Consider the following 13477-nt stretch of genomic DNA (forward strand, 5'->3'; position numbering starts at 1 on the left):
TATAATTTATAGAACAACCTGGAATTTTAATAGAAATCCTGAGGACTTCAGGGATCCTATTTCCTCCACTATAGGATTACAGCCTTTCAACCATCACAGTCTGGAAATGTTACAGATGAAAATACCTAACCTGATATCTGTAAATATGTGTGCTTGTTTATATGTCATTGTGTGATGTCATTGTGTCACTTACCATTGGTTAGTACTTACCATTAGCCCCGCCTTCTCTGTATATAAGTTCTTGCTCCTCCCAGATTAGTGCCTGTCTAATTGTGTTTCTGAGGAAGAAAAGAAATAAATATTACTATTACAAGAAAGCCTACAGTCTCTTATATATGGGCCTAACCAGGATAACCAAACTAGCAACAAATTGGTAGCAAGAGGATGGTTTGGTAGGCCCAACCGAACATAAAGATGCAAGACTCACATAACGACAAAAGAAGACCTGCCACCAGATACATAACGAAAAGAATGGCAGCTCAACTAACTCCTGACAAATATACACCACTTGAAAATATTAAGAAACAAACGCAATTACAAGAAAATGAACTGCTAACACCAAACAAAGAAGATGAGGTAAAAAGAAAAATACTAGAATTAATAGAAACAACTACAGCTGAATCAAATCTGCTTGTGAAAATCCGCAGCATAATAAACGACCACGGAACAGCAGCAGATAACGAAAATAACAAACAAGAAAACTGCAAGGTAAGAAATTCAACCCCTGACTTCAAAAATGACACCAAAGATGGCGACAGCTTCCCGCCTTTTTCATGGCAGCCATCTTACCCACCTAATACCTCTAAAATGCCTGACCAATTACTAAAAGAATTCCAAACCTCAAACTACGAAATAAAAAACAAAACCTACCAAGAAGATGATTACCCGAGTCCAAAAACAAATAAAAAACAATTATTTAAACAAAACAAAGTTCAACCTACTGAAGTAGAAATAGACAATGCTATACAGGTGCTAACTGCAGCACTCGGGACTAAACTAACAATACCAAACAAACAACCAGAAAATGAAATAGAAAATTCTAAACTACCATCTACCAAAGGCCAAAAAGAAATAGACTGTCTAAAGAAAGGCCTAGCCACCCGAAGAAAGACAAGCTGGCAATCATACTTACCTACTGAAGAGCAGCTCCCTGAACAACCCGGCTCCATTGGCAATGGCGGCCCGCCTCAAGCTCCACTTACTGACGACCTCAGAGAAGACTCCCCGATGAGCAGAGCAGCACCCCAGGCATTCTTCAGTCACCAGAGGCCCTCCGGAAACAAAGCAGAGCAACAGAAGGCCGTCTGGGACTTCACCCCAGGAGCTGCAGACACAGGAACCTCCCTCATCGACTGCTGGAGAAAAATGAGGACTGAGCATGCCCAGAACGAGCCTGCAAAGAAAGAAGAAGGAAACATAAATACAAGTCAGCGCAACATAGAGATAAGTAAATACAGACATACATCTACCATACCCAGGCCTTATTGTGAGTATGCTAAGGTCTTAAATCATGGACAGCTACTAAACATGAATAACACCTCACTACACTCAGGGACAATACCTCCAGACTTTATAAAATTGAAATTAGATGGAAGCAACTTAATGGAATGGGATCAGTGTTTACAGATTGTATATATGAAAGAAAATGTTTTATTTTTTATTGATAACCCACCAAATAAGCCTTGGACCTATGAAATAGACTGCCTCCACCACAAAGCGTACTATATGTTAATTGTTTCTATTTCCCCAAGTATACTCCCCAGTATAGAGCATAATTTAACTGTATTTGAAGTATATCAAAAATTATTCAGACTGTTCTATAGCAAAAATGTAGCCACTACCACAAAAATCTCTAGGGAATTCTATTCTGCCAAACTAAAACATGATACATCCATGAGTGAGCATATCTTGAATTTAAACGCTGTAAGAGCAGACCTTATTCAAAGGGGAGAAACCATTTCTGACAACACCATGAAAAGCATTATAATTAACTCACTAGATCACAGCTGGGATAACTACATTACACTAATAGATAACCTAAGTATAGAGCAAATTACTTTAGAAAACCTTACCAATAAGCTTATTACTGAAGATAGACTTAGAAGAGAGCGATATACACAACAAAGAGAAGGTAGAAATCAAAGAAGGACTGATTTCAGGGCCAGAGACAGATACCCACATGAATGTCTCACATGTGGATCTGAAAGACATCAGAGTAGAGACTGTCCCAAGAATATAGGATACAGTGACTCATATAAACACAAGGATAGAAGAATACACTTTTTAGACAGAACCTCCCCAGATTACAGGTATAAGAGAAGAGAATCACCACACTCTAGAGAAAGACAAACATACAGAAATAACCCTAGAGAAAATAAGAAAGGATCACTATATGGAATAAGAAATAATAACACTTTGATATCTGATTCACTCAACACCTGGCTCATAGATTCAGGAGCCACATGCCATACAACTCATAATAGAGAAATATTAAGTAACTTCACTGAAAAGAAATATTATATTAAAGTAGCAAACCAAAATAGAGTCCTAGTGAGAGGAATAGGAGACACGCATATAAAAGGTATAGGAAAAATAGAGGGGGTACTATTTGTGCCCGAAATTCCAAATAACATATTGGCAACCCTAAAGTTAAGCTTAGACAATGCAATAGAAACCACTTTCAGAGGTGGAAAGGTATTCATGACTAAGAACAACAGAAACATAGGTAAACTATTTACAAATGATGGACTAACATACCTACTGCCACAAGATAACGAACTAGTCTATGCAAACTATCAATTAAGAAACAAAAAACCAAATTCAGATAGCCATGATGAAAATAATGATAAGAATGCATCAAACACTGATACTAATATGTCTGAAAATTTAAACAATGGAAAACCTATTCACGATAATTGTAGTCACTTACTCCACAGAAAGCTAGGACACGCGAGCTTTCCAGTCATACGAAAAATGTTAGAGTGTTCCGAAGATTTAAAAATAAAGAACTGTAAAAATTACTTAGAATGCTCTGTATGCAATTCTTCCAAAATTAAAAACAAGCCAAAACCCAAAAAAGCCACCCGCACCACACAATCAACCTTTCAACTAATTCATATGGATGTAGTAGGCCCATTAAAACCTTCAATTAAATACAAAAAAAGATACTTCCTGACCATAGTCGATGACTATAGTAGATTTGGTTTTGTATACACCCTTAACCACAAAAGTGAGGTTTTCAAAAAATTTAAGGAGTTCTTTAAAATGGTAGAAACACAATACAATACCAAAATCAAACAAATAATGACTGACAGGGGGTCGGAATTCCTATCCAACGAATTTTCAATTTGGCTAAAATCACAAGGAATATGGCACTTTAAATCTTGTCCATTTTCCCCATTCCAAAATGGAGTCTCTGAAAGGAAGAATGGTTTGCTACAAACCATGGTTAAATGTGTGTTAGATGATGCTGGTTTAAACCAGTCATTCTGGGCTGAAGCCCTTAATTATTCCAATTACACTATAAATCGCTTATGGTCCAGTACAATCAATAAGACCCCATACGAACTCATGTATGGAAGGAAACCAAAAATTGGGCATTTACACGTATTTGGTGTATCTGCTGATGTATATGTGCCCTCACAGTTAAGACGCAAAGGAGAGAAAGTATCCAAAAGACTGATATTTATGGGGTACGAATCAGGAACCAAGGGATATCGCTTCATTGATAAAAATAATCACTTCATTGTATCCAGATCTGCCGTGTTTCATGAACACATGAACTGGTCAAAATTACATCTCAATGAAATTTACCCAGAATCAAAAAATATTACACACACGCACGCAAAACATCACACATCAGATACGAACCCCAAATCCACATCTACTAACAGAATCAAATGCCCAGTAATAGTTAATGATGAATGGAAAAAAGGACACCCCACTTTGAAAGTAGATCAATTAACCGAAAAAGAAGCTAAGTATATGCATAGCGATGAACATCCCCAGAATAGGCCCATTAGATCCAATAGGGGCATAATTCCTAAAAGATTAGATGATTACGTACTGTCTATCCAAGCTAAACACCTGACTCCTAACACATATGATGACATACTTAAGCTACCCCTAGAAGAAAAAAGTAAGTGGGAGGAAGCAATGAAAAAAGAGATGGACAGTTTGAGAGAACTAAATGTATATACACCAACAGACCTGCCCACTGAGAAATCCCCTATTGGCACTAGGTGGATCTATAAAATCAAGGAGCTAGAGGATGGTAAATTCCTATACAAAGCCAGGTTGGTGGCTCAAGGCTTTGCCCAAAGATTTCCGGATGACTATGAAGACACTTATTCCCCAACCGTTAGATCAGAAAGCGTGAAAACAGCACTAGTGTTAGCTTCTATCTTAAATCTGGAAGTATATCAATTTGACGTGCAGACAGCCTATCTGCACGCTGATCTAGATAAAGAAATTTATGTGAAAGCACCCCCAGGAAAGGATACAAAAAAGGGAGAAATTTGGCTATTAAACAAGAGCCTTTATGGACTAAAACAGTCCGGTAAGCGGTGGTATGAGTGCTTATCAAAGATACTTAAAAATATGGGTTTTGTAGCTACTTCATCTGATTTTTGTTTTTTCACAAAAAAAAATAATGATTCTATTGAATATGTTTTGATTTATGTTGATGATATATTGTATTTTGGACACGACAAAATTAAATGTGATAATTTCGCTGAACAACTAGGCAAAAATTTCAACTTAAAAATATTAGGAAAGGTAAATAAGTATCTAGGAGTCCAAATTGACAAAACAGATAAGGGGTTCAAATTATCTCAGAAAGACAAGATTATGGAACTCATACAAAAATGTAATTTAATTAATTCAAAAATTTGTGATACTCCTATGTCAACTGATTTTTATAGGAATGTGTATAATGAGTACGAACCATTCAAGGATAACACGTTATATCGATCAATTATTGGGTCCTTATTATACATATCTAATTGGACCAGGCCTGATATCACCCTTGCTGTAAATTTGTTGTCAAGACATGTAAGCAATCCTAACTCATACCACTGGGAAGGAATTAAGAGGATTCTAAAATATCTAAAGTCTAGCATTGATATGTGCTTATTCTTAGAACCATTCATTTCTGAAAAACCAACTTTGACCTGCTACGCTGATGCTGATTGGGCTACTGATTCAAAAACCAGAAAAAGTACTTCTGGATATGTTTTTCTTATAAATGGCTGTGCGGTGCACTGGTACACAGGCAAACAGAATTTAATTGCCACTTCCACAGCGGAAGCCGAATATGTTTGTTTATCCAAAGCGGTCAACAATCTAACTTGGTTCGATGACTTGTTAACCAATGTGTGGGATGAACCTGTTTATCCAATTATTATCAATGAGGACAATAAGGCAGCAATTGATATATCAGCTTCCGAAGCAATAGGTCAACGATCTCGACATATCGATATAAAATATAAACATGTAAGACAACTGTCAAGTATAGGATTTATTAAAGCTATCCATTGCAATACTAGTGAACAAATTGCTGATATCCTCACTAAGCCATTGCCAACCAAACAACATATGTATTTGACTTCCAAACTTGATGTGCATATATAATCTTAATAACCCACCATTAGTTAGGTATTTTAGAGGGGGATTTGTTACAGATGAAAATACCTAACCTGATATCTGTAAATATGTGTGCTTGTTTATATGTCATTGTGTGATGTCATTGTGTCACTTACCATTGGTTAGTACTTACCATTAGCCCCGCCTTCTCTGTATATAAGTTCTTGCTCCTCCCAGATTAGTGCCTGTCTAATTGTGTTTCTGAGGAAGAAAAGAAATAAATATTACTATTACAAGAAAGCCTACAGTCTCTTATATATGGGCCTAACCAGGATAACCAAACTAGCAACAGGAAATCTCCCCCCCCCAAACTATCCCAAAAGGAGACCTTCTGTTTCTTCTTCTCCTCTTTCACTTCATCCATAGAAAACATTTTTTCTAGTCTTTGCGGGAGATTCAGGTTCCTGTGAGTTACGCAAAGGCGGCTTAGAGAGATCCTGAATTCCGGATCCTGTTTCAAGAGTTTTGGGGGTCCAGAGGTGGACTGGGTCCTTTCCAGGGATGGGGGGGCTGGAGGGGTCAAACTCCCCCCTGGCCCAGCACCAGCCTCAGCAGCCCAGAGCCAGGTCCCCCCCAGCAGCTGCCCCACAGTTGTGTATCTGACACAGCCACTCACACACAGTCAGCCCCAGATCCAGGCAGCCTCTGTGGGGCCTCCACCCCTCACCTGACCCAGGCAGAACCTCTGGGCCCCTTTCATGCTCCCACCCCCCAAATATTGTGCTCTTCCCCGAGTTCCCTCTGACATCCCCGGCTACACACACACACACACACACACACACACACACACACACACACAGAGAGAGCAGCCCTTCCTTCTCCAGCCCCCAAGAGCTGCAGAGGCGCTTGGGCTTCGCTTCCCCAGCCTGAAGCTTTGGGCTCCTCCGAAGCGGAACTGAGGACCTGGCCAGGATCCAGCAGGCAACAAGCCTCCATTCTCCCACAGGGACTCCCCTCCTCCTCCTCCTCCTCCGCCCCATGGCTGCGTCTGCAGGTGGGGCAGCCACAAGGTCCTCTGCCCCATTGGAAGCGGCTGAAGGGGCCCTTCCCCACAACCTCATTATAGCTCTCTAGTCCTTTTCTCCCTCAGTTGAAGCCCATTGAAGAAAGGAGTCATTGACTTACAACAGTTCATTTAGTGACCGTTTGACTTTGGGGTTGGGTGGCTTCCAATGCACCCCCAAAGCTCTTTCCTTCTTTCCCCCCTTTTATATCAGCCCAAATGCATGGAAGGAGGTTTTCGTCTTTCTTCTGTTGAGTTTCTAGAGCAGTTTGGTTATTTCTTACCTATCCTGCAATTTCACCTCCTCTTTTTTTAGGTCTGTTTCTTATTTATTTATTTATTTCATAAAACACAAAGAAAGACAGAAATAGGAAATTAGGGGAAGGAGAAAGAGATGGGAAAAGAAAGTCTGAGGTTCAGGGGAAAAAAGGCTTTGACTTCCGGCTCTTTTTAGCACAGTACAAGATTAAAAGACAAACATTCCCGCCTCAACTTTTTGCTTTTACACATGAATATGTCAGCAGCTATTTCTAGAAGGACAAATTTATCTAATGGACAAAAGCAAAGTCATTTTAGGTCCGTTTCCTTTGAACACTTTAAATGTGAAGATATTCAATTGAAGAGCTGGAGAAGGAAAGTCTAGAAAGGTCCAGAACACCCTCTTGTGGCTGAGGGGGGGGGCTCCCGCCTGAGGGGATCTGCGCTCTGATTGGTTGCTGCGGATGAAAAGGGGGCGTGTCCCTTTTTCCCGCCTTTTTCTTCTAGGCGCCGTTTGAGATTTACCTCAGGATGTCCCTGAATGTCTTCTGTGCTGTGAATTATCTTTAGGGTCCCTGAAAGTAGAGGCGCCTGTAAATTAACGTGCGTTCATGTCGGAAGGCTACTCAGGAGAGATCGGGACCAGGGTGCTTATTTGCCGAATCGATTTTTCGGAAGGAAAAGAGCGAGGGGGGGTGGAGGGAGGGAGAGAGAGATATTCAGATTCTACAGGTATCGGTTTTAGTTTAGCCTGAAAAGATTTCAGGATTTCATGCCTCCGTCTGCCCGTCTCTCGGCGAGGAAGCTTCCCGGCCGCTCGCTTCGAAGTAGCTGAGCCGTTCCCTTGGAAGGGAAACAGGCGCCCCCGGGGCTCGTGATTGGCGGCCTCCGCATGGACCTTTCGGCTGTCTTTCCTCAGAGCCCCAAGGCATAGCAGCCTCCTGCACCTCCTTCTCTGCCTCCCAGTTGCCCGCCCTAACCCTAACCCTAACCCACACCGAAGTTTGGGAAGCAGTTTGGGGAAAGTTTGGGCACTGCGCTAGGGGCAGGAAAGCAAGCCACCGCTGTAGCTGTACACCCGGTAGTTGTGCCGGCAGAAATAATCCACAGCCGCCTTCATGATCTGCAGGCGCTGCTCATCCCTGTTCCAGGTGTCCACATCGGGTTGAGCCAACGGAGAGACACGACCTTCCCGAGGTCGCTGTCGAAGTAATAGATCTCCTGCCGGTCGTAGAAGCGCCTGTCCAGGAACTTCATCTGCTGCGTCCCGTTGAGGAAGTGGCACTCGGCCTTCGTCTGGGCCAGGAAATGGGCTGCGAGGGGGAGGAGGAGGAAGGCCGTCAGGAGGGACTCCAGGGCCCATCGTTCCCAGCCCCTGGGAGAGGACGGGGGTCTACGCAGGAGGGGGGAATTGCGGGAGTCCTTCCAAGAGAGACTGGCGGAAGACGCCCCCTGGAGGAGGGAGGGGGAACTCTCTCAGTCCCAGAGAGGAAGGCAGAGGGGGAGGGGGGAACCTCCTCCATCCTCCCAGGGTGGGAAAAGGCAGGCAGAAGCTCAACCGGTCCAGCAATCCCATTCAGTCTCTGCAGGGAAGGTTGGATCTCAAGGGGCAGGAATGATTGGGGGGGGGCTGGAGGGAAAGTAGCGTCCATCCCCCCCACTCTCTCTTCCTTTGGGAGGGGATCTGGGGAGGGGCCACAATGAGGACATCTAGACCGACTCTCCTGCAAAAAGACCCTGCAGTGCAGCCCCCCAGAAGAGCCTCTCGAAGGGAGTGTCTCCCGCCCCCTCCTTCTCCCTCACTTCCCCCTCCCCTCCAGGGGGATTGGCTGGGGGTGTTCTGCGTCTCCTCCCCCAATTCAGAGGCTCCCCCAGAAGGGCCCGAAGCCCCCCTCTTGTCTGACCTTCAGAGCCCCAAATCTGAGATTCAGGAGAAAAAGTGAAGTTTCTGAAGAAGCCAAAAAACTTTCGCTCAAATGCCTCTTTTCCCTTCTGGGGATTCAGGGCTCAAAATGCCTCAGTTTCCCTCTTTCGCTTTTCCTCCCCTTCCTCTTTCCATGCAGCCCCTTCCCACCCAGACACTGGGGGAGGGGTGAGAGAGGTGCGACCCCCCACCTCGGACTTCGGAATTGGGAGTGTCCAGAAAGAGCAGGAGAACCAATGGGAATTCTCCCTTCTGCATCATCATCGGTCTCTGGGCAGTCTCTGTTATTCAGGCCCCTTGGTCCTCTGCCCCATTGGAAGCGGCTGAAGGGGCCCTTCCCCAAAACCTCATTATAGTTCTCTAGTCCTTTCTCCCTCAGTTAAAGCCCATTGAAGAAAGGAGTCCTTGACTTATAACGGTTCATTTAGTGACCATTTGAAGTTACAATGGTGCTGAAAAAAGTGACTCTCCGCCTAATATTCCTTCTTTTTTAAATATTTTTTAATACTTTCATGTAAATACCTGTTTTTATTTTTGTTGTATGTGACACAGAGTCACTTGTTGTGAGATGAGGGGCTACATAAATGTGAGAGAGAAGATGAGAGAGAGAGAGAGATTTGATGGATGGATGGATGGATGGATAACCTTATTATTTTGAATATAAGCAGAGACAGTAGCAGCTTATTCGTTCCCATCAGTGTGTTGTCCATTCGTTGCAGCCCCTTTAAATATGTTCCAATTTCTGCCCTTGAAGGAATCTCCTCGTAGAGCCTCCACAGCTTCTGCCAGACACAGTCTCCCTAGTTCTCTCCTGGGTCCTCCCTGATGAACCTTGAAGGCTTCTCTGCTGACCAGAGCCTCCCAGAGAGAGGATCGGAGGGGCCAGGAGGAGGAGGGGGAGGGGCGGCCTCAAAGGCTCCCTGGGGGTTGGAGAAGGCCCCGTCCAGGGTCTCCCCTCCCCTGGTGGCAAAGGCCACGTATGGGGGGAGAGGAGGGGGGGCTGCTTTCAAGGCGGCCTCTGGTCTGCTGGGTTTCCCAGGAGCCTCTTTCCTCTTCCACCAGGCCCAGAACCTGCCTCCCAGGTGAGGCCAGGGGAGTCCAAGCCCCCCATGACTCTTGGGGGGAGCTTCCTCCGGGCCTCGGCTAAGTAACAGAAACTTCCATCTCTTTCCTCTGGTTGGTTGGGAGGCTCCGAATATTCCCCCATCCCTCTTTTCCCCCCTTTTATCTCAACCCAAATGCATTGAAGGAGGTTTTCGTCTTTCTTCTGTTGCGTTTCTAGATCAGTTTGTTTATTTTTTATATACATAGTGCAACTCCCCCTCCTCTTTTATTAGGTCTGTTTCTTTGGAGCACTTTAAATGTGAAGATATTAAATGTTGAGAGCTGGAAGAGGAAAATGCACAATGGTCCAGAACACACCGTTGTGGCTGAGTGCGTGCAGGCTCCCGTATGAGGTGATCTGCGCTCTGATTGGTGGCTTTGGGTGGAAAGGGGGAGTTTCCCTTTTTCCCGCCTTTTTCTTCCATGGGCTCAGAATGCTGTTTGAGATTTACCTCACAATCTCCCGGCATTCCCGACTCTCTTGTCTGCTGTGAATGTAGATGTGAAATACTTTTATTTACATAAAACTACAAGTTTGTGTCCGTGTCTCCCACTTCCTTTGGACAGCTGCTGCCTGATTCCTCCGCATTAAATCTCTTTAGTTGCACCTTCCAATTTTGGGTTTCATCCCATGAAGTTTTGGTGATTGCAACAATGTCACACCTGCCTTTGGGCTCCACCTTCACCCCATTTATTCCTCGTACTTTGAGCATCCGTGCAGAGGCATCCGAGTCCCTCTTTGACTGACCCCATATTTGCTTTCTACATCTCCTGCTCTGTCTCCGAGTTTCCCTTCTTTCTCTCCATTCGGTTGATTCCCCTGAGATTTGAGCTTGGAATTTGCTTCTAAAACTTTGTCTCCCTCTCACTTCAGTCTCACTTTCAAGCCCTTCGGATGAGGAGAGCCGGTTGGTTCCCAAAGCCGACCTTCTGGGTTCTTCTGAGGGGCAGCTCATCCCCTGCCAGAAGCCCCCCATGTGGGTGTTGTGGACCATGGTCCAAGAATCCCAATTTCCCTCGAGAGAACCATCCCCTAAGCCAGGCTTGACTTCCAAGGTGCTGCCTTCCCTCCTTGGATGGTTCCCTTTATTGGGAGAGTGGAAGAGAAATCCCCCTGTGCCCCCAACTCTTTGGCTCCCTTGCCCACCTGCTCCGAGTCTCTTGGCATCCTTTCCAGGGACTTTTTCATTCCTCCCAGCATGAAAGAGGAAAAAGGGATAAGAATCTGTGGGCTTCATTATTTCTGTAAGCCCCTCAGTCACGTCTTTGATAGTTGCTCCTGGGAAACAACCAACCACCTTAAGTTTGATTGTCCGTCTTAGAAACGGCTGTTTCAGTTCCCCTAAACAATGAATCAACACAAGACTTTCTTTTTTTCTTAAGGAAGTTCAGTCTAATTTTTCCTCTCCTGCCATTGGTACATTTGGTGTTGTCCCTTCTCCAGGTTCTTGCAAGGGGAGGCATTGCTCAAAGGAGCCCAAATCTTCTCAGGCAATTTCAGACAATTTCTACAATCACACTCCGACCTATTTTTCCTGTGGTGGCCCCAAGACCCCAGATGAGGAAGGGGAGGGGGAAATTCTGCCTCGGAGATGGAGGCCACTCGAGTCCTGCAGAGTCAGTCTGGATGACCTCTGGAGGGGGCGAGGCTCAGTTGGAGGGCTCTCTAGGGGCATCTAGAGGTGCTGGGGAGAAGGAAGGGGCCTTCCACTTAGGGCTGCCCCATTGAATTCCCCCCCTTTTTCGCACAGAGCAGGTCTTCCCCTCCGTGGCAATGTCTTCTGCACCAGGAACGGCTTCAGATGGATTCCTTGGAGGTCATCTAGTCCAACCTCCTGCTCAGGCCTACACCATTTATACCATCGAGCAGGAGACTCTATACCATTCGAATCTGAGCCCCAAAGAGGGAGGGAGGCATTGGGTGCCAAAATGGGGCAGGACCCTCCAGTTGTGAAGGAGAGAAATGCCTGAAATGGCTGAATGAATGTAGGTGAGTCTCGGGTGCCCCCCAATGGCTCCCCACAAATACTCAGGGAGGACCGTGCCTGCTGCCATTCTGCTCCTCCAAAGGGGGCTTGAGGGGAAGCAGAGCAAGGGGGCCTCTGAGCAGAAAGGGGGGTTTTGCCCCTTCGCCTCCCTGGATCTGCCCACCCTCCTCCCGAACCAGATCTGACTTCGGACCAAAAGTAGCCTGGATGGTGGATCCAGAGGCAGCGGAGGGAGGAGCCTCCTGCGGGGGCAGCAAAAAGGAAGAGGAGGAAGAGGAAGGGAGGATTCCAGGGTTTTCTTACATCTGAAGTTTATTCTTTTATAGCAAAGCGAAGGGAAGGGAAGTGATTCGTTGGAAGAATAATGTAGATGAAGCTGCTGTGGGTTCAAAGCCAGGAGAGTTGAGGGGTCTGGAGTGACAGGTCCACCTAGCATCCCTGGGGACAGTCTAGATGGTCTCCACCCCTCCCTCACAAGAAAGAGAGGCCCTGAAAGGAAGCTGGGGTGTATGTGTGTGTCTCAGCAGGAAAAGGTCCAGGCTGCCATTCTCCTCCTCCTCCCCCCAAACTGCCACCTTCAGCCTCCATTTCTCACAGGTTGCAAAGAGGACAAAGAGTCTTCAGCTGTTAAATAAAAAATATGCTTTTGCATCGGAGAGCAGGATTAATTCATGAGTGCTGTAGAAAAAGAGATGGGGAAGAAAATCAGAATATAAAGAGACACTTTTATCGTAAATAATAAATTCTTCTTCCCTTTCATCCCCCACCCCCAAGGCAGACCCACACTGCGGGGGGTGTTCTGTCCCCATCCCCACTAACACCCACCAACAGACGTTCAGGAGTTAAAGACCAAACCAGCTGGCAAAATCCTTTTCCTTATGATAACGGAACTTGGCAACAACCTAGTGGCTGCCTGCCAAGAGTTTATTATTTACAAAGAGGAGAGATAACTTCTCCCCGCTTCTGATACATCAAAGGAAAGCAGCTCAATAATTACGGAACTAATCAAGTCCAGAGATACTCCAGCAAAGTCTTAAAGCAAAAGTCCAGCAATGCAGAATGGCATGGAAGCTTTCAGCTTTGTTCGTCACAAGGTTTGACTGGGCCCTATCTCTTGCCCTTCGGCGGACACCGAAGGCATTGCCAGAGAGGAGGGTCCCCTTCACTTTCGGAGTCCTCTCCTGACGATGACACAGGCTCCAGTAACGGAGCCAGAACAGGGGGGTGGTTGATAGGCAGGGACACATAGAGAGAGAATCCGCCCATTTCAGGGAGGAAAAGGCTGGGATGCTTCATATGAAGAAAGAAGACGGGGCTACGATGGGGGTGGCAGCTAAGGGGGGAGCCTGGGCTCACTTGGCCAGAAATTGTGTGAATTCTCACAAGGAGAAGGGGGGTCAGGAAGAAGAGCCTGTCCAGGTTCCAACTAATGAACCCAAATGAGTCTGTATGGGGTGCCAAGAAGGATCCTCTCGGACCGGAGGGTGGGGTGCAGTTCAGGGCGAAGTTTTGGAGGGAGTTCATTAAGTTGATAGGATCATCTCAAGGACTTAGCTT

At 45.4% G+C, this 13477-nt stretch overlaps 1 protein-coding gene and 1 long non-coding RNA gene across 2 annotated transcripts in view; both read right to left on the reverse strand.

Moving 5' to 3' along the window:
* The window catches only part of LOC148116150 (rano class II histocompatibility antigen, A beta chain-like), a 191910-nt gene that overhangs the window by 33658 nt on the left and 144775 nt on the right, over positions 1-13477 (reverse strand). The window lies entirely within an intron of this gene.
* Positions 207-5866, reverse strand: LOC148116151 (uncharacterized). Its single transcript, XR_015731859.1, has 3 exons — positions 5777-5866; positions 1133-1393; positions 207-278 (listed from the first exon to the last, which is right to left on the reverse strand). It is a non-coding gene; the product is annotated as an uncharacterized LOC148116151 (long non-coding RNA).

This window comes from Pantherophis guttatus, chromosome 2 (assembly GCF_059756535.1).
Source record: "Pantherophis guttatus breed Tessera chromosome 2, ASM5975653v1, whole genome shotgun sequence".
NCBI classification, from domain to species: domain Eukaryota; kingdom Metazoa; phylum Chordata; class Lepidosauria; order Squamata; family Colubridae; genus Pantherophis; species Pantherophis guttatus.